Genomic DNA, 22,635 nt, shown 5'->3' on the forward strand with positions numbered 1-22,635 from the left:
GAGTTGTTTCTGTAAAGTGCAGTTTTATAACCTGAAGTCTTCTGGGGAATTAGCATGGCTTCCAAGTGGCATGGGAGCCAAATAGCCATGGGCTCAGACTAGGTGCATGCGTGTTCTTGCTATGGTGTGTCTTCTTTTTCTCTTTTTTTCCTCTGCTCTTGCTGAGCTAGCCAGGCAGTCTCCCTGGGATTCCTGGCTGCGGCTCTGGGACGAGGCTTTGGCTTTCCCCACAGATGGGTGGGTGGTTCCTGCTAAAGCTGGAGAAGCCTGTGTTTTGTGGCTTTTCTGAAGTCGTCCCAGGCCAGGAACACGTTCATCACGCCCTCACCTTTGCAAGCCCTTTCTGCATGCAGGGACAGGGCTGCTGCTGACTCAGGCTTCCTGGCCACTGGGTTGCTTATTAGAGCAATAGAGCAGCAGTGTTGGGGCTTGCATCTGTCCACTCACCCTGGACAAGGAGAAGGAACAGCGGAGGGCCTGAGCAGGCTCACCTTCAGAGCAGAGGGCCAGCTTTCCCTTGGACTTTGTACTGGTTATTCTTCCCGCTGCCCATGTATTAAAGCTGCCCAAGTTCCCACATTCATTTGGATAGGGAATATTTTAATAGCTTGTCCAACAGATGCTGTACAACGATATGCAGGAAAGCAGAGGGAACCATGTAAGTTTGTCATCCCAGCAAGTGGGAGGCTAAGACAGGAGGATCAGAGGTCTAGGCCAGCCTAGGCTATATAGCAAGTTCTAGTCAGCCTGAGGGAGATCCTGTCTCAAAGTAATAATAGTAATATAACAATAATTATAATAAATTATAAATTATATAGCAATAGTTATAATAAGATACACACAAAATGTTGTATTATTACTAGTCTTATTCTTATTCTTGCCCTCCCATTTGAGTTTCCAGCCCCCACCATAGTAGCCACTGTCATTAGTTTTGCACAGTCCTTTCCTGAGTGTTCTACAAAAAAAAACCAAACTCATATCTATACAGATTGTCCACCTCTATTAGGTGGAAGTTAGCATATGGTTGCTCAGATCCACATCCCTTATTTCCTGAAAACAACTCCCTAGAGTTCAAGCTGTTCAAGCTGAGCATGGCTTCAGTGTTTGGGCTATTTGAGTATATTCCCCTGAATAGATATGCTAGAATCATTTCACCTCTTGACAGACATCACCCGTGTCTAGCTTTTTCTGCAAACGATACTGTAAGTAAGGTGAACGGGCGGCTCTGTGGGATCTAAGGGAATGCACACATTTACAACTTGGCCAGTGCCGATGGTCCTGGCGGATGACAAGACAGGCCAATTTGTTTTGTTTCATTTTCTGGAAATGTGGTCTTTTCTGGGTTAGCAGTTCATGGTGATATCTGCTCGGGAGCAGGGCAGAGCCAGCTGTCAGATGTCTTCTTCTATGGCTAACTGCCTTGAAAAAGGAACTCCCACTGAACTGGAAACACGCTGTTCTGGCTGGGGTAGCTGGACAGGGAGCTCTCAGGATCTGCTAGGATTCTAGACAGGCATAGCTTCTTAATACAGATGCTGAGAATTGGAATTAAGATCCCCAAGTTTTTTTACCCATTGTGCTGTTCTTGTAGCTTCTTCCTGGGTTTTAAATGGGGTTATTGGCTCATAAAACCCTCACAGGTTATAAAGTTTCCATTCAGACCAGTGTTTCAAAGAGTTCATCCCAATTTACACTTTCACCAGCACTTGGCCAATACCTATCCAACTTTACCACGAAAATACACCATCAAGGTATTTCTAATTAATCTTCCGGGTAAAAAGTAACATCATACTCTTGTTTTAACTTGTTTTTTTTTTTTTTTTTTTTTTTTTTTTTTTTTTTTTAATATCTTGTATCAAGCTATAGATACCTTTTATATTTTAAACACTCATTTGATTTTTACATCTTTCTTCTTTAGGTAGCTCAGGCTAACCTAGAACCTCTGAGCCCCCTACAGTGACCTTCTAAGTGCTAGGATTATCAATCTGTGCTACCATGCCTGGTTTTGCTTTGCAAACTTTCAACTCATGTCCTCAGCCACTCTTCTTTTGAGTTATTCTTTTTCCTGTTTATTACCACAAGCTCTTTGCATATTAGGGAAATTAAAATATTAGTGTAAAATATGAATTGTGAATACTTATTCCAGCTTGTTTATCTATGATTTGCTAATGGTTCTTGGTTTGCTGCTGGATTTTGTTTTGCTGTGTAATACATTAAGGGATTTTTTTTTTTAATAATAAAATTTATCAAGTGAATGTTTTATGAGTATTGGATTGGAAGCTACTGGGGTTGGAAAATGTTTTACAAGTTTCCTCTCAAAAGCCCATTTTGTAGCAATGTGAATGGAGCCTCCCAAGAGGTCCTTAGGTCCCTGGGGGTGTGCTACATGAAGAGAATGCTCTGCTGATTCAAGAACTGGCCATTCCCTCTTGTCCATGCTCCCTCTTCCACCATGTGAGCTCACCACACCCATCCTTTTGGCTGTCTGAAGTTAGCCTGTCTCAGGTATGCCATGGGATATAGTCGAGTGCATCCTCCTGTAGGATTTGACGTTCCTCGTTTTCTTTGCTTCATCTACTTGTAATGGCTAGCTTGTTACCATCCCCCCTTCCTTCCCTTTTTCCTAAGATTGACTTATCTTTATGTTATGTTTACCAGTGTTTGCGGCATGTACATCTGTGTACCCTGTGCCTGATACCTACAGAAACCAGAAGAGTGTGGGACACTCTTTAGAACTGGAGTGACAAATGGTTGTGAGGTGCCAGTTGGGTGTTGGAAATCAAATCCAAACTCTGCAAGAGCAACCAGTGCTCTTAACCACTGAGCCAGGGCTCCAGCCTTCCCCCACTATCTTTTCTGTTCCTTTGTCTTTTCCCTGGTGGCCTAAGAGTCTACCTTTATTTTTACACTAAGGAATGTTCTTAGTTCTAGTTGCACTTTCTATTTTGTTACGTTAGTTGATTTCTGTATCAACATCATGACAATTTAATTAACAATGCACTGATCATCAAAGTTCATGATATACTTAAATACCTGCCATTATTATTTCTTTAGATTTTAGAAGCCTTGAATCTATGATAAGGATGACCTGAACTTCAGACCTTCCTGTCTCCTACCTCTAATGTGCTAGCATTCCAGGTATGGGCCATGGGAATGGCTTCTTGTATTGAAGGAGATTCCTCAAGAGTTTGAGACCCCTTCTCTACCCCTGCCACATCTCTAATCCCGCTGCCCTGTGTTTCCATATCCCCCATCTCCAACAAACCCATATGCATATTCTACCACTGAACTCTACCTCATCCCAGTTAGCTTTATAATAATAAGTCTACTTCCAGCCATCTTTCCCAAACTTGGATTACTTTGAAAACAAACCTTATGCATTACATCATTTGGTCTGTAGACATTTCATTATTAATCATTAAAAATTATGTATTCTGGGTGGGGAAGTGACTCAATGAGTCAAATACTGGCCTTGAAAATGTGAAGACCCTGAGTTTGTTCATTAGAACCCACAGAGAAAGCCATGGAGGCAGGAATAGTGAATCCCTGAGGCTTGCTAACTCAGCAGCACGCGCGCGCGCGCAAATACACACACACACACACACACACACACACACACTCGTAGTCCTTTTAGTGCTAGCAGTGAACTCACTATTCCTCTGCGTCAGTCTCTGAGTGCCCAAATTACAGACATCATCTTGCCAAGTCTTCCTTTCAAACACAACTACAATCACATCAAATGCACCAGTGTATTTATTATGACCAGATAATTAGTCAATATCAACCTTTCTCCAGTTGTCACATGGATATTTATATATTTTTGCTCCTTTTGTCCCGCAAATCAGAGTCCAAATAGTCTAGACAATTGACACTGCTGGAAGTACAGTGCAAGTGTGTTAATCACACATTTTCCTAAATTCTGCATCCTTCCCCATCTATTTTTCTTTAATGTTGTCTATTGAATAAATTCAGTCCTGCCTCCTAGTTGATTCCTATAGCCTGGTTTTACTTGTTTAATCTCGGGAATCATTTACTACTGTCTCATCTCCAGGCATTTCCTTGGTTCTTTTTTTTTTTTTTTTTTTTTTTTTCATTCTAGTGGGTGGGTGAAGTTCAACTGGGATGTGAGACAATGCTAGAAACACCTCAAAGATCCCTATACGTAGTCACATGTCAAATGTATTTGGCCGTTGAGTAACGTCTCTCTAAGTTCTTTTCATTTACTGTTTTAAAAACAAGTAAACAAACAAACTCCACTATTTATGTTCTATTTATTTAGCTTTTCTATAGCAGTTATTTATTTTATTGTTTTGAGTAAGTATAATTGGATTTCCCTCTCTTGATTTCTGCTTTTACACTCGGGTTACTTCATAATTGTTCTGTGTTTAGCTGTTGTTTTGCTAATTCAGTGTTTCTCAACTTGTGGATCTCAGCCCCTTTGGAGTCAAACAACCCTTTTATAGGAGTCAAATATCACATATCTTGCACAGCAGATATTTACATTAGTATTCACGACAGTAGCAAAATTACAGTTATGAAGTAGCACCAATAATAATTTTATAGTTGTGGTCACCACAACATGAGGAACTGTGTTAAAGGGACACAGCATTAGGAAGGCTGAGAACCACTGCTTTAACTTGATTTCCCATGCCTAGTTTTTTATCTCCAATTTCTGCGACCTGAGTCTATGAGGTCCTTCTGTTGGCATTTAGTCTAGGCTCTGCCCCACAGTTACCTGGCAACAGCCCAGTGTGCCTGACTCCCTGTAAAAGGGGCTGCTTACCTTCTTCTTTCTCTCTTGCTCCTGCTCCTCCTCTCTCCATTCCCCTCCCCCCATCTCTCTTCCCATGCTCATGGTTGCCTCTACTCTTTCTTTGCCTTTCTCTGTCTCTACTCCCTCAACTCTCCTCCCCATGCTCTGAATAAACTCTATTCTATACCATAACATCCTGTGGCTGGTCCCTCAGAGGGAAGGAATGTCTCAGCATGGGCCCTCAGAGGCACCCCTTTCCCCACACTTGACTGAACACCCACCAAACATATTCCTTCTCTCCTTATGTTTTTATAAAACACAGTATCTTCTCTGAGCACTGGTCATTTTCAGCCACATGCTCCGATGTGCTTTTCTCTGGATATTCTGCTGTGTGGACTTGGCTTTGCCTTTTCCACAGAGTTGTTTCAAACAGATGGCCTGGTAGAGAATCTAAGTTCTGTGGTTTAGAAATGGCTTGTTTCCAGAAAAGTCATGTTGAGACTGAATTCCTCAATGTAGAGATAGTGAGAGGCCTGAGCTAGTGGGAGGTGTGGGCTAAGCCCTCCTTAAAGGAATGGGTTATCTGTCACTAGCGTTCTGCTTTCTCTTCTCTCTATGCACATGCCTACTCCCCTCACTACAAGCCAAGTGGATGCTAGCACCACTATGCCCTTCAGATTCTCCACGTTCAGAACCATAAACCAAAATAAGCCTCTTTTCTTTTACCCGGACTCAAGTATGCTCTTCTAGTGATAGAAAATAGACTGAGGCACCAACTGAAAGGGCCTTTTGGTTTTGATGGTTTTCATCATCATCATTATCATTATCAACCTTATCATTATTATTCTGAGATAGATTTTTCAGATATCCCAAGCTGGCTTAAGCTTACTATGTAGCTGAGGGTGACTGAACTTCCGATCCTCCTGTCTTTTCTTCCCAAGTGCAAGAGTTGAAGATTTATGCAGTGCTGGAGAATCAAACCCATGTTTTTTGGTAAGCTGAATCTTTACCAACAGAGCCACGTGTCCAACTCTTGGTTCATATGATTAATTTCTAGTTTCAATGTGGTCAGAAAATAATTCATATGATTTTCATGTTTGTTAAGATTTTATTTCTGGCACAGTACATTCCATTTCAGCAGATTACTGAAAAACACAAAATAAAAAAGCATTTCTGTTTTTCAGATGCAACATTTAAAAATCTGTGCTAAGCTGGGCAGTGGTGGTGCATGCCTTTAATCCCAGCACTTGGGAGGCAGAGGCAGGTGGATTTCTGAGTTCGAGGCCAGACTGGTCTACAGAGTGAGTTTCAGGACAGCCAGGGCTACACAGAGAAACCCTATCTCAAAACAAAAACAAAAACAAAAACAAAAACAACAAAAAACAAAAACAAACAAACAAACAAACAAAATCTATGCTAAAAATAGGCTTTCAGTTACCTTTTAAGCTTATTTTATCATAATTTTTTTAAACCAGGTGCTAGGTCAATGAAAGTGAATTAAAATCTCTGAATAACACATGTAGTTTTGTCTCTTTCTTCTTTTAGATAATAAGTTTCAGTTTAATAACAGTACTACTGTTCTGCTTTGACAATATTCATGGCTGTTTCACTTCACTTATAAATGGTAGTGCTTGATATTATGTTTTTCCCAATTTGTCCCCTTTGTCCCATTTAATACTGTTTCACCAGAATTCCACATTGCCCCAGAACAAAATTTTAGTCATTGTTTTTTCTCTCGCTTTTTGTCTTCATGCTATCTGCTTTGATATTTTCAATGCACTTTATTTTGAATAGCTCTGCAGAGCTGAGTTTTTTCTTTGTGATTAAATCTGAGAATGTTTCTCTTTAACACACAAGATCAAAATGTAGCATTTAGTATTGATTTTGTCTATGGTTATATGTAATGTTCTATTTTAGCAGTAAGAATTGTACTATATGGTCTGTTTTAACATATGTAGTTCTTATATGAATGGAAAATTATCTATTGTTGTTATTATTATTTTGCTTTTAGAGAAAAGGTCCCATGTAGTCCCAGATGCCATCAAAATTCATTATGTAATTCTGTGTGGCCTTGAACTTCTGGTCACTCTGCCACTAACTCTTAAGTTTTGGGATTATGGGTGTGCACCGTAGTACCTAGATTGCAAAATTAGTATCTTTATCATAATAACCACCTTCATATTTGTACTTCAGTCGTCTTTGTTCATGCTTGGATGTCAGAATGAAACTCACGTGCCTCCTTATTTCACTACAGATTTTATCTGAGGGTAGTATCTATCTCAAGCTACTACATTTATTTAAATATTCTGAAATCATTAGTTGATTGGTCTGCTTTAAACAGTAACTCTTAGATTCTCAGATTTTGGATAAAGAAGTTACCACCCCAAAAGCTTCCCACACCAGCTTTTCTTGTCATATTTGTATCCAGCTCTGTCAGATCAACTACAGATTTTAGTCTCATTTCACCAGTTTAGTCTAGCTGATGCCCATCATTAATCATGTGACCATACTCCTCAGTGATATGCTGATTATATGAAATGAAGTTATCTATCAGTAGTTTCCCAAAGGACTAACTCATGAGAACTATATTTGTATCTATTTAAACCTAACTATGATTAAGTAAGGTCAGTTTAGCTGGGTATAAATCCTTGATTCACACTTTCTTTTCCTCAGGTAATATATTGTAGATTCACAGTCTTCTGGCACTGATGTGCACCTGTGACCAACATAAATTTATCTGATCACCTTTATATGTGATTGGGGTTATTTGTTCATCTGCCCAAATAATTCTTTTATCTTTACTTCAGTAGCTTCATAGACATATTAATATTGAATACTTCTGTATGTTTTCCCTGGGACAGAATACTTTCTTTGGATATATAACAATGGAAGAAAAACAAGTAAGGCCATCTTATTGTCTACAACATGGATTTGAGAATTCTATAATAGGAAGTGGTTGTGAAACTTCAAGAGCTACTCTGTTGGAAGGCATGCCCTGATACCATTTAAAAGTTTAGGTAAGTGGAGCTTCTATTGCCATTATTATTGCTACTACATGAAAACTAGTGGAAAGAGTTTTTGTCTGTGCTGAATACAAAACAACTCTAGACATGGGTATGACACATGGTTTATCCTCAAATATCACCATATGGGGAACTCAATACCCACCTCCTCAATTTGACACAGGTGGCCAAGGTGGTAACTGTGGTGGTAAGAATCACCTCTTGTATCAACTCTCTGCAGTATGACCTCTATTGGAAGACACGCCCCCTCCCATCTTCCTATCAAGTCTGGTATTTATTCATCATGGCCCACAGCATCAATGTATGGTCCTTGATGGCTTATAGGTGACTTGATTTCCCTGTAAGTCTGGGTATTCAGAAGGTCAGGCCATGTCTGTTTTTATCACTACTGAGTCCTTTGTGCATGAAATGCAGCCTGGATCATCACACCACCTGGTAAATATTTTTGCACATGTGTGAATAAGCATGTATGCACTTGCACCCTGGTTTAAAAGCAACACAAAACTATTTAGAGCAGTGCTATAGTCACAGCCCTCTGCTGTTCATAGAGGGAGTCCTTGCAGATACAGAAGTAGGAAGTGGTCTTATGAGGTAAGGTGAAAGCAGAACAGAGCATTGATTGCTGGGTAAATGAGTCTTAGGAGGGATGGAGGACACTCACTACAGCCTGCAGCCCTTGGCCTTCTCTGTTTCTGCAGAATCCACAAAGGTCCCTTAGGTAGAGCATATATCTGAATTTATCAGGACTTGAATTCTGGAACCTGGAGCTCAAGAGAACCAATCATGGTTTTGCATAGAGATGACAGAAAGGTGCCTGCTATTCCGAGTATCTTATTGGAACTTAATGGCCCAGTATGGGAGGGAATCATGAGGGGTACGTACTTAGGGGCACTCCATTACTCAACAGTTCAACTTAAATTGGCTATGGGTTGCCTGGGCATCTCCATAAGTGTCACAACTGACATGTGATATGAACACTCAGTTGTCTGTCCCCACCATTTCTCCCATCTCTCCATTTGTCTCTGGCCAGGGTAGAGCAAATCCAGAGTCTTGAATAGAGAAATAACAGTTGCCAAGGTGCCAGGCCTTGGCACTAAGAGACACCAGGGACTCAACAGGGTATCTTGTTGGCCAGTACTCTTCTGGAAAGATGGGTGTCACCACCTTTCCCTACTTCCAAGAGACCTAGGGTTCAGTCCCATTGTTCAGTAGGGAACCAGGAATGTTACCTCAGGCTGATTCCACACTTCTGTAGAAAGTCAGGGTCTAGAAATCTTCTTCTAAAAGCTTCTCATCCTTGCTGCAGAATTTTCTAGTCCTTGAGTACTCTGACCTCACTCTTTGGAAAGCTGAATTCTTCCACTCTTATGGACTGAAAGCCACAGGGTGAGGGGACCACTCTAAGAAACTGGGACACTCAGGGTCTCAGTGAAGGTGTCAAGGACAGATGCATACCTCCTGCTCAAAAAAGGGGGGGGGCAGCAAAACACATCTTCCAAGCTTGGGACAGGGGACACATCCATTCCTTGGTCAGCTAGTCATCATTCACATTGAATACCAGCTACTAAAAGACTTATGTTGGCAATACAGAGCATGTCATGGAACTTATCCAGGGACAAATGATGACATCATAAGCAAATTGTCATTGGATGCTCCTACATGCTAGAAGGGAATGGGATGAGAAGGGGTAGTGGGGCATCCTTGCAGTATTAGCTGAGATGCTGAAAAACCACCAAATGGAGACCCGATAGGAAGGAGGAGCTGGCACTGATCTGGATATGGTCTCTGCATAGAAAGATGGCTCACAGGAAGCTCCTGGAGAGCAAAAGGGAGTCAATGGTAGGGTCAGAGCATAGTGATAAGAAGCAGGCATCTGAGTTGAAAGGGATGTCCTCCCCAAGGCCTGAGATGAGACTCAAGAGCTAAAACCCCCTACCCAAGTGACTAGTACTGGTTCCTCCTAATGGACTGTACACACAGAAGGAAGTGAACAAAACTGAAAGGAAATTTGGAAGTGTCATTTGCTCTGGTATCTAGTTCAGAACCTGGTGCTTAATAAGTGCTCAAGAAGCATGAGCACCAGCCACTCTGACTCATGAATAGTTTCCATACTTCTTGTGCCATGCAGAACCCTGAAGATAGTAGATACTTGCAGTGTCCAGTGCTGAGCACAGCCCTGAAGACAGTGGGCACTCCCAGTGCCCAGTGTCAAGCACAGCTCTGCAGTGACTGGATATTCCCATTGTCCAGTACCAAATACAACCCTGCAGACAGTGGACACTGAAGCATCTGATAGTGTCTTAGTTAGGGTTTTACTGCTGTGAACAGACACCATGACGAAGGCAAATCTTAGAAAGAACATTTATTTGAGGCTGGCTTACAGGTTCAGAGGTTCAGTCCATTATCATCAAGGTGGGAGCATGCCAGAGTCCAGGCAGGCAGGGTATAGGAGAAGCTGAGAGTTCTACATCTTCATCTGAAGGCTGCTAGTAGAAGACTGGCTTTCAGGCAGCTAGGATGAAGGTTTAAAGCCACACCCAAAGTGATACACCTACTTCAACAACACTGTACCTACTTCAACAGGGTCATACCTTCTAATAGTGCCACTCCCTGGGCCAAGCATATACAAACCATAACATATATCGAGGTGAACATTTTTTTTGTCTACATGAGCTCAACAACATTCTGTAACCTCACCATGCCTCAGTTTCCTCATCAGTGAAATGAGAATAATATTATTCCCCCAGAGTCCTTGTCAGGAATCAGTGGGTTATAGCATATGAGAGACACAGGAGACTGCCTCACACATAGTAAATATACAGGTGTTAGGAGCTACATTTACTCTTACTGTTTACCTCAGCCTTCTTGTTTGTGGAGTGCTCTGCTGTGAGTTACACGAAAACACGTAGGTCACTCACATGTACACCCCATCCCCCCCCCTACATCCTTCACTTATTATACAACAACGTACCTGTCACTCTACCTAAAAATTTCCATCCATGTTCATGTGAGAAAACCAATTGTTATGGTGCTCTGAGCCAAGGACCTAAGTTAGAGAAACTCAGAAGGGATTTTGCATGCGGTTCTGTGCTTTGTGCAGTGGTAGCAGAATATCTCAGGCTGACTAAATTATAAGGAAAAGATGTCTCATAATACATTTCTCAAAATACATACCTCATCATTCTGGAAACCAAAGTCAGAGAACTGGTTGAGGGACTTTTCAAAGCATCCAACATGTTGGAGGACACCACATGGTCAAAACAATGAGTCACTGTCTCGTGACAATGACATCAACCTATTCGTAGGATCAGTCTTCATGATCTTGATCACATTAAATTTCCTACTGATCAACACTGATGTATTGACCACAGGATTTCAGCACATAAGCTTTGGGAGACCCACAAGTCATAACAGCACGGTACTAAGAGTGCCTGGGATTTCCAGGAAGCAAATTCTGGAGATGAGAGAAGCTCATGCTCCACTCTTTTAGAAAACCACATAACTCAGGGGGATGCCATGCAAGAACTGACTCATGCAAGCACACCCAAGTCGGCGTGTTTATAATGGATTTGGGGCAGTTCTGATTTGGGTGTTAGTAACCTGACTTCTAATTGCATCTTCCAACATGGCCATACTGGAGCATCTGAAGACTCAAATATGTGTGCATTGCAAATCTTTTGGCTTCTATTGATCTTTACATGTCAAAGCATGAGCATGCTATATGTCATCTTAAGACTACATGCATAAGAAGATCATACTTGAAAATTATGGTTGCCATCAAAGACATATTAAGGGACATGGAGTAAGTGACTAGTGTTAAGTTTTCTCCAGGAAATAGATGGGCCAGTAGAGGAAGCTTGCCTTTTAGAAGGACTGGGTGGGGTTTCAGCCAGGTAACACCCCTTAGAGGAGTTACTCCACCCAGTTGCCTCCCTGACCTTTGAACTACTCTTTCATCTGCCCTAATAGGCAACATCCACTCTTCTTAGCTTTGTTTGGTATATATTTCTTGGGAAATATATATATCTGAGTTGTCATAGACCTTGTAGATAGGTAGGTAGCCATGGTGGATAGTACCAACTTAGATAAGAACAAGTGAATCATAGGCGGAGTATATATTTCAGTGGGATTTTGGGTAACATTTTCATGTGTGTATATCACATACTTTGGTCTCTCCCCTAGCTCCCTTCTCGCCTCCAGCTGGTCCCTGCCTCAATTCCCAAATACCTACCCATCTGCTTTCGTGCCTTTTTTTGTTTCTAGAATCCATGCATGAAACAAAACAAAAATGGAATATTCATTTATCCTTCTTAATGCAATGATTTATAGTTCCCCTCATTCTCCTGCAAGTGTCAAGAGTTCATCCTTGTTCATGGCAAAATAAAACTCCATTGGAATACATACAGGATTCTCAGCATCTGCTCGTCTGTTGATAGGCATCTAAGCTGGTTCTCTATCTAGGCTATAGTAAATGATGCAGGAAAAAGCATGAGTGGGAATGCATCCTTTGGTGTATTGACTTAGAGTCCTCTGGGTATGTACTTAAGAGTGATAGAATTGAGTCAAATGCTATTTTTCCAATTTCCATAGTGACTATACTAATTTATACTTTACCAGCAATGTGAAAAGAGCCACCTTCATCCTTGCCAACTTTTGTTGTTTGATTTCTTGATGAAAACACCTCTTAGCTGGTTTCCCTCTAAAGCAGTGTTTCTCAACCTGTGGGTCGCAACTCCTTTGGGGCTTGAATGGCCCATTTGTAGTGGTCACCTAAGACCATAGTTAACATAGATGTTTACATTGTGATACATAACAGTAGCAAAATTATAGTTATGAAGTGCCAACCAAAATAATTTTATGGTTAGTGGTCACCACAACATGAGTAACTATATTAAAGGGTTCCAGCATTAGGAAAGTTGACGACTGGAAACTCTTTAAGAGTAAAAGACACAAGGCTAAGACGTGAAAGACCTACTTGAATCCTCTCCTTATTGGCACTGTGTTTCTCTGGACCTTTTTCTCTTCTGTCAATGTGAGAGAAGCATGCCTGGAGATCCCTATAGTCTATAGAAACACAAGGCAGCAGAGCAAGGAGTGCTGAGACCACAGCCACTGAGAGAATAATTCAGGCTGGGCCCAGAAACCAAGGCAGATTAGAAAGAGGCTCTGGTCTGCCCACCAACCCACCCCATGATGCTCACTGTTTGTTTTCTGACCCTCAGTTTTTCCAAGTCCAAAGCAGACATGGGCAAAGGTAACTAATGAGAGGTAAACTGAGGCCCCTCTACCCTCAGAAGCCCTAAAAAATTCATTAAAGTCACGTTTACTGAGAAAGAAAATGCTTTCATGCAGAGGAGACTTTTTTGAAGGCTGCATTTTTATGAGTTGACTTGCGTGAATAAAGAATTCGGAAATCTAACACCCTATGATGTCTGAGAGGGTGAATAGGGATGAGATTCACACTTGCATCTATGGACCATATAGCTGATAGCCTTTTCAGGGAGGCTGGGCACCCTCCAATCCTCTGAGTAAAGGTGGAGGAAGGAGAGAGCCAGCACTTTTCTCTGAGCTGAACCTTGTGCTATCCATCTCTTGACTGTCCACAGTCTACAATCCACACCTTTCGCTTCCCGGACCACCCTCACCGGCTAGCGAGGATAGATGCCTGCATTTCTTGAATTCCAGGACTGCTGAAGATATGCCTTGTAATCTTTTTATTTGGGGGGGGGGGGGGTAATAAATCTTATGGGTATAAATTCGTTGTCTTCTACTCATACCTGGAAGTTGGTTGTTCCAAGTAAGAAACTGAATTACTCTAGGACTCTTCTGCAGGAATTCAGGAGCAGTCACAGATACGTTATTGACTGGGACCTTTTGGTGATCTGAATATGTGTGGCCCATAGGAAGTGGTACTATTAGGAGGTGTGGCCCTATTGGAGGAGGTGTGGCCTTGTTAGAAGTATGTCACCATGGAGGTGGGGACTTGAAGTCCTGCTTATACACTGAAGGCCTGAAATCAGCCATAGGTCTAAAGTCAGCAATAGCCATGACATACATGCCTGCTAACACAAAGTCTTGGGTCTCTGTGGAAATACACTGAAATAGATGGCTAAGCTATTGTAAACAAGCAGCTTTGGTGGAAATTTATCAGCCTGAGTTGTCATAGACCTTGTAGATAGGTAGGTAGCCATGGTGGATAGTACCAACTTAGATAAGAACAAGTGAATCATAGGCGGAGTCATAGTGAACTGTCCCCTGAACCTTCACCCAGCTGACACTCTGTTCTAGAAGATATCTGTTCTCCCCCTGAACACCTATGCTTCTGCATCATCCCCTTCCCCACATCCTGCCTTTTTGTGTATATAACCCCTGTGTGAAAAAGTAAAAATAACGGTTTGATCAGCCTATAGACAAGCCGTGTTTCTTTGTGTTCGCCTGTCCCCCATCTTCTCTTTTAGGTGATCCCCCTGCCCCTGTTTAATGCCCTGCTGGACAGAACACTAGAGATTTAGTTTATTATTATCATGGCCCAAGGCATGGTAGCATGCAGGCAGATATGGTACTGGAGAAGCAGCTGAGTTCTACATCTAGATCTGCAGGCAGTAGGAAGAGAAAGACACTGGGCCTGACTTGAGCTATGAAACCTCAAAGCCCACCCCCCAGTAACACACTTCCTCCAACAAGACCACAGATCTTATTCCTTTCAAGGAGTTCCACTCTCTGGCAACTAAGCTTTCAAGTCTATGAGCCTATGGGAGCCATTCTTATTCAAATCACCACACACACACATCCACAGATACCCAGTTTGTTTTCTTCATTCTGTTTGTTCAGTCTGGGATTACAGCACACATTTAAGGAGTCCTCCCATGTTGACCTGATCTAGGGGCTCACTCATAGACATACCCAGAAGGTTTTTGTTCTTGTTGTTGTTCCTGTTTCATTTTGTTTTGTTTTTAACACAGTAATTCTAAATCAAATCAACTTGAGAGTCAAGATGAACCATTAGGGAATCTAACAAAGAATGTGAATGTTCTTTGTAGCATCTCAGGACCAGATGTCATAGTGTCCTAGCAACACTGGGGGAAGCTAGGCCCATCAAAGCCCATTACTCTAAGGGTTTTTATTTATAACAGTGTCTAGAAATGAAGTGCTTCTATTGAAGAGCCAGTCCCATCTCCTTATCTCCCCTTTCCTTCCTGGCGAATAACTGCCACCATGCTGTTGCATGAGTCCTGGTAAGTGGAGGAGCCAATGAATGAATTTTTAAAATCCTGGTAAGATAATTTGGTAATTTGAAATGTTTTAATAAGCTATTTTTATATATTATAGCCTTAAGCCTCAAAATCTTAACACAAGTTTCTAAGTCCCAATTTCACTCTTCAGAGATTGATTCCCATGAAATGTTTCTCCTGTTTTCAGACATTTTCCTTTTAGATGTTTTACACAATTGAAGAAATGCTGTACAAATTGCTCAAGGGAGGGGAGGGGAGATAAAATGAAAAATCAAAAGATTTATTCACGCTGAAGAGAAACCAGAATATAAAACAAGTAATTGCTTAGTTTTAATACTTTCAACAATATAGTAAATATAAGGAAGAGTTTTGTACCATAAACACACACACATGCATATACACGCACACACACACACACACACACACACACACACACACACACACACATCTGGGTGATGGTGGTGCACAGCAGATGCAGAAAGTCAGGCAGATCTCGAGTTTGAGGCCATCCTGATCTAAAGAGTGAGTTCCAGGACAGTCAGGGCCACACCTGACTAGAAACCCTGTCTCAAACAAAAACAAAATTATATAATACAAACACATACACACACAGTTTATAACCAAGTTCCTATTAAAGTCAACAGTGATGCATATTACGGTTACTACTAGGGCCAGCTAGTTTCCATCCTGTCATCCACTGTTACTATTTCATTCACTTTTGGACCCTGTGACTCCTTTGGATGACAGCAATGGGGAGTCGTTGTGAGTTTATCTACATCATGTGGATTGTATTTATTTAATGATGAATGTGTCATGCTTATTGTTTCCAAAGACAAAGACACTTCAAAGGCAGGGGCTAGGACACAGGAGGCCACTGCTCAGTGCAACATCCTTAGTGCATTTGTGGAGAAATGAGTAGACAGATATTTGAACTATCACATTTCTTCCCAGCTGATTCTAGTTGGTGTCAAGTTGACGATTAGAAGTAACCATTACAGCAGCTTGGTCAGTAGAGTGATTGCCCAGGATACACTAAGCCCTGGGCCCCACTCTCAGCTCAGCATAAATGGGGCCTAGTGGTACATGCTTGTAATCCCAGCACTCAGGATGTGAAGATAAGAGGAAAAGAATCAAGGTCATCCTACACTATATAGTGAGTGCAAAGACAGGTTGGACCACACACACACACACGTTCTCACACACATAACCTTAGTAGTATATATCAGACTATTCCACGGCAGCAGCAAATATACTCTGAACTCTTGGAGTCTTGACACAATGAAAGTTTCCTCCGTATGACGTAGGTCAGACAACAATCCAGGATGACTCTCTTCTGGGAAGTCACACCAGCTTCTTTCTATCCGCAAATTTTGATTTTCTCATCATGTGGCCACCAAGTTCTTAAAAGAAAAGAGATAAGGAAGGGACAGAGGAAAGAATGGAAGGAGGAAAGGAGAGAGTGATGGAGAGAGGAGAGAGAGAGAGAGAGAGAGAGAGAGAGAGAGAGAGAGAGAGAGAATTTTCCAGGACCTTTTACACTCAGGCTGAGAAGTGGCACGTAGAACTCCAAGCCATGTGTGCTGGCCAGTGCTCCTGTGACCTCAGCAGGACTGTGCTGGAGGTGAGCAGCACTATTCTGCTGTGTGTCCGGAAGAGGAAATAACATGCTGAGCACAGAGTATTGTGTTTGCTCTATGGAACTGGACTATAAATCTATAAACACAGAAAGTAAAAACATCATTAGAAAGTGACTTGGTGTATGAGTAATTTCTTGTTGTTGTGTATCTTGCAAGTAATTTACTGGTATATCAGCCAAACACGGAAGAACATTTTTAAAACAAGGGAAAATGTCTTTTTATGTTCTGTGTCTTTGCCAATTTAACACATACTGATTTGGGCTGAGGATGGAGCTCAGTTGACGAAGTGCTTACATAGTATGTATAAGGCCTTGGGCTCAAGCTCTGGTACTAAAGGAAGGAGCGTGGTGACATGCATGGGCTGTAGCCCCAGCACTTGGGAGCGGAAAGCAAGAACATCAGGAGCAAAGTCGTCCTTGGCTACACAGTGAGTTCAAGGCAGAGCTGCATAAGACCCCGTCTCCAAAAATAAGAAGACAAAGAGAAGGAGGAAAGAAGAAAAGGAGAGGAGAACAGAAGAAGGGAGGGAGGAAGCAAGGCAGGCAGGCAGGCAGGCAGGCAGGCAGGCAGGAAGGAAGGAGGCAGGCAGGCAAAAACAAGAGCACACCCATTTTGAAGTTCATAAGACTAAGTAGTAGAGGCCAGAGGTGGCTAGCCCCAATGTGGATCAAATGACACCAAGTTAAAGTCAAATCTTAGTTTTCTCTGATTCCAACGTTTCTCTGATTCCAGCTGTCCCTAGCTTCCTAACCAAATCATTTTGTTTTCAAGAAACATGGCTGGTAGCTTTGGACCTATCCCTCACACCCCACCTACCCACAGCCCAGCCCATCTGCCACACATCACCCCCCAGCTCACCACAACCCCACCTCCCCACCGCAATGCACACCCACCCTTTCCTTATTTGCTTAGATGGCATTCCTGATGATCAGAGTTTACTCTTTCCACAGCATGGATGTCAGGGCCTGGTGTGGCAAGTAGAACTATGGCAAGCAAGAAATCCACAGTAAACAACGAGAACAAGCAGATCTCATGCTCCCAAGAGGGCAAATGTGATGCCAAGCCCCACATAGGCCAGATAGTGAATGGAAGAGAAGCTGAAGCCAAGGGTTGAGACACTGAGCTCAGCAAAGCTATGCAGATTAGCCTGCTATTATGTCACCAGGCCACCAGTGCAGCAGGCAGATGAGTGAAGGTTGACTTTGGGGTACACTGTTCAAGCTGGTTGGAGGGACTGCCACAATGGAAGAAGGAGGCACTACTCACCGACCACTCACTGATAAAACTTCTGTTCAGAAAAAAAAAAAAAAGCAAACAAACTAACAAAAAAATGTGACACTTTTGTTTGCATTACAATGACCCCATGCAGAAAACTGGAATCTCTCCTCATGTTCCACCAAGGCCTGCAAATGTGGGGTCATCAGCATAAGTGGGTTCCCTGGGAAGGGAGATGGTTCCTCAGGTTTTTTTTTTTTGATGGTCTTTCCCTCTGAGCCTGCTCAAGTGGACTGGGACATTGACTGTCTTCCCCTAATCTCAGGAGGAAGGACTGGCACTTTGGAAGCCACTTCTGAGGAGTGTGACATAATTTGTGCCAACCATATCAAGGGCCTGCTGAATAGGAGAAATTAACATGGGGCCTTGGTCATTATACCCACCTCAGAGGTTAAAGGGAAGGGATTGGGTGCTCAAGTCATTGGAATACTCAGGTTCTTAGAGCTTGTTGCTTCTCTTTGTCATTCAGCCTGACCATAGGATGTTGATAGATATTGGTCCAGATTTTCAATGACTAGTCTATGGCTACCCATTCCTTTCATTATTTTATAACAGTGCAGGAGTGGTCTTCCTATACATGGTAAGCTGAATGGTATAGAGTTGGACTCAATGATACAGTTGTCATGGTGACTTGCCTTCGTCCAAATCCATATGACCTAACCCCTGGGGCTTCAGAATGGAACTACACTGGGAAATAGGTCTTCACCATTAAAATGGTCTCATCTGATCCATGCCGGTCTCATAGTGAGTGATGTCCTAGGGAGAAATGGAAGTCAAGACAGAGATGTATAGATGGAAGGCCACAGGAAATCACCAGAGAGGATCCTTTCTGCAAATCAAGGAGAAAGAGCTCAGCCCGGAGGCCCTAGATCTTGGGCTTCTAGCCTCCAGAGTTACAAGAGAATATTTGTTATTGTGGAAGTCTGCGATACTTGTCTGTTGAGGTCCAAGCAAAGCAATATGGCATTGTGTTAGATCCCCATGGCTGTACAAACAACTCTGAGTGTGCGGATAACTGTGTGTGTGAAGGCCAAAGGTCAGCTGATGCTCGTTGTCTGTCTCAGTCATCCTCTACCTTGTTTTGTGAGACAGGGTTTTCTCACTGAACCTGGAGCTCACTCATTTAGCTATACTCCGTCTACTCACCACAGCACTAAGGTTATAGCCACGCATGGTTTCACTTCACCTTTCTGTGGGTCTGAGATGAGCACTTAGCTCCTTGTTCTTGTATAGCAAGCACTATACTTTGAGCCATCTTTCTGAGTCTGGGCAGAACAAAAGCTTCTATCTATGGGATGCCCCATGCAGTGTGTAAAGTGTCCTGCATGGCCGGGCCCAGCTTGCACAACCTCTCTGACCTCTCTGTTGCCCTGCAGGGTCATCTTCTCCATTGACTATGCTCATACATTTAAAGACCTGGTCGATGTTTAGGGCATGGCTTAGAAACTGGGGCATAGACCATTATCGATCGGTAGAGATGAGGCAGGCAAGGTCATGGGGAGTTCATTTATCCATTCACCCAGTTATTCATTCAGTCAAGAAACTGGTTCTGAGCCAGTGATTATTGACCTAGAGGTTGGAAGATAAATGAGTCTTTGTCCCTATGCTGAGGTACTCGCCATCACACACCTGAAGATATGGTGCTGGCTACCCACCCTATGTTTGCTGTCTAGAGTGACCCATGACTTGGAGGATTAAAAAGCCAGTACCTTACTAATCCAGGCAGGGAGAGAAGGGAAAGGGCAGAGGGATACCCAGTGGGGTATTTATCACAATGCTGGTGTTTGTTCTTGTATTCTCTCCCCACCAGGGTCTCACTAGGTTAATCTGAAATTTGGAGCTCTCTTGCCTCAGCCTTCAGAGTGCTGAGATTACAGACAAGTGTCACTTACGCTGGGCTAGGAATGCTGATCTTTCCTGGGGCTCTTGTTTGTGACAAAGAGGTGCAGGATACAGCAGCTTTATCTCCCAAGGTTGCCAGAGCCTCTGCTGTGCTTGCTTTTACCAATGGGGAGTCATGCAGAGCAAAGCGAGGCAAAATTCTTCAACAAGGAAATGGTGTGGTGCTGGCCGGTGGCTCAGTGTACTTTGCCAGCGGGTGTGAAGCCCTGAGTTTGAAACCCAGCACCTGAGGATTAGATATGAGATCCAAACCCAACACCCACACAGGAGCCAAGCCACATCATCAGGCTTCATTACTTTTGTCAGAGAAGGCCTGGACCATCCAGATAGGACACTGCAGTACGTGGATGCGGGAGAAGAACCTGGAAGGGGCTGAGACCCAGAGCCTTTGGTTTCACTGCACCGCCGTTCTTAGTTCCCAAAGAGGTTAGGGAACTTGTGGTGGTGTGGGGGAAATTGGGAACAAGCTATTCTTCCTTATGAGACTGGCCTGATGCACCCTGGGAATTCTTGCAGCCAAAGCCATCTGGCCATTGGCAGTAGAGGTGGGAGGTGGGAGCCAGAGTCTATGTACCTATTTTCTATTTTTCTCTTCTAGTTAAATACAAACTAAATAACAAAAGTGCTGCTGAGGCTCTCAGGACACGTGGTACCAGCAGCTGGGTGGGTGTGCTGGGCTCCGGTGAAACTCCTCAGTAGAAGAGGCCACAGCGGGGGAATGTTTAACCAGGCAGGGAACAGGGAGGTCTGTACTCCCCAGAGCCCAAGCCCCAACAGTGACCTTGGGCATTCCAGAAAATGCTGAGCACGGTTTCTGCTGCTCTGATTTTCCTCCACTGTCTAACCCAGGCCTGGGCTTCAGTCAGATCCTTTTCCCTTTCTTCCCATAGCAAGGGTCCCCAAGAGATGCTGCAGGGACCTTACAAATCCAGGACAGAAATATTTGTAGGTAGGGTCACTCTTTCGGAGATGGAGACACTGAGCAGAGATGGGGGTCCATATTTAGCAAGACTGTGTCACCTTAGTCAAGGAGGTATAGAAAGCAAAAGCCTGGCTCCTGGTCCCTGTCCTCCCTGACTACCAGCCCTGCTGCTGTCCCACCAATAGAAATGACCTTCACAGAAGACCCTTGGGACTTCTGTTGCAACATGGAGCTGGTTCAGGACTAGGTTCCTATTTGAAGATGGTATTATCCTCTGTGTCTTCATTAGAAGGCAAGGAAGATCCTGCTTCTTGTCTCTTTGTAATCAGGATAACTCCACCCTGATTCCCTGCCATCATGTCTTCATGGCAGGAGTTTCTGTAAGCTTCTCTGCAATCCCAGGCACAAGCTAGGAAATGGACTTCATCTCTTGATGCAGCACATACTCTGTCTCCAGATTCATCTTTCTGTGATTATTTGAGGGGAAGTGCAGGAGAGAGTTCAGCCTGTGCAAAGGCCCCAAAGCAGGAGTGTCCAAAGTCAGTACTAGGAACCTGAAGGAGGTTACAATGACCTCAGTGGAGATCACAGTGAAGGACATGGCAGGGCATTGGTTGATATAGCTGCTGTAAGTCTGATAGTCCATTCACACGTATATCATCTAAGTGTGTGCTTGAGACCACAATTGCACTATTTTCTTCTCTGCATATGTCTTAGTGCTCTATTGCAGCAAAGAGAAACTATGACCATGGCAACTCTTATAAAGGCAAGTATTTAATTGGGGCTTGCTTACATTTCCAGAGGCTTAGTTAGTCCATCATCTGTGGGGCAGAAGAATGGTGACAGGCAAGCAGATGTGAGGCAGCCAAGAGTTATACATCTGGGTCTACAGGCAACAGGAAGAGAAAGACATTGGGTCTGACTTGAACATTTGAAACCCCAAAGCCTACCCCCAGTGACCCACTTCTTCCAACAAGGCAACACCTACTCCAATAAGGCGACAACTCCTAATCCAAGAAGCACCACTCCCTAATGACCAAGCATTTAAATATATGAACACATGGGAGCCATTCCTATTCAAACCATCACAACATACATGTTGTATGGTAAGATTCAATCAATCAATAAACTGCATACAATAGGAGACTGACAACAGGAAATAATGGAATAGAACAATTGAGACAATATATCAGATAATTCAATGGCTGGTTTTACTACATTTGCACTTTGTTGTAGCCGTTGTTAACACAACGAAGGTAGCTGGCAGATGATCACTGTCAGGACTCGGCACTCCACCTGATAACAGAGATGATCTCTAAGTGATGGGGTCTACTGTATACACTGAGTGACTAATGCCTGTGGACATAGTCAGCAGGCAACTAATGGGGGTTAGAACATTTGGGGTAAATGATTAACAGCATCTGTGTATGGATTGTGGATGTCCTAGACAGAGCTGATTATACCCCAGATGGGACAGGTCAGTGAGCGGGTACAAGATTTCATCATGCTACACAGAACAGGGCAGCACTGAAAACTTACCAATTGTTTGCTTCCAGAATCTTCTATTTAATGTCTTTAAAACACAGAGACTGTGAATAATCAAAGCTACAGAAAGCAAACCTGTTGGAAGGGATCACTGTGCCATAGACATGGACCTTACTTAAGCAAGAGAACTGTGCCTTCTCTTGAAGCTGGTTTCTTCTGAGACCTCCAACCATGGCACACCAATGGCTCTTCTGTCCCTGTGTCCTCCTCTGTACCCATCAGTATTTTAGTCTTCTCTTGTTATGATAGCATTCAGAATGGACTTGGACCACTCTCACTTTCCTCTAATTGACTCTTAAAGATCCTTTTTCCAAAGGCAATCATGTTCTGAGGTGTGATTGGGGTT

General features: G+C 43.0%; 1 long non-coding RNA gene across 4 annotated transcripts in view; it reads left to right on the forward strand.

Annotated features, from left to right (window-relative positions):
• LOC117718402 (uncharacterized) overlaps positions 1 to 22,635 on the forward strand; it is a 54,940-nt gene that overhangs the window by 15,779 nt on the left and 16,526 nt on the right. For all 4 annotated transcript variants that reach the window (XR_004608081.2, XR_013103317.1, XR_013103315.1 and 1 more), the window contains one exon: positions 7,615 to 7,770. This is a non-coding gene — a long non-coding RNA (uncharacterized LOC117718402). The remainder of the gene's footprint in view (positions 1 to 7,614; positions 7,771 to 22,635) is intronic.

This window comes from Arvicanthis niloticus, chromosome 13 (genome assembly GCF_011762505.2).
Source record: "Arvicanthis niloticus isolate mArvNil1 chromosome 13, mArvNil1.pat.X, whole genome shotgun sequence".
Taxonomy (NCBI): Eukaryota; Metazoa; Chordata; class Mammalia; order Rodentia; family Muridae; genus Arvicanthis; species Arvicanthis niloticus.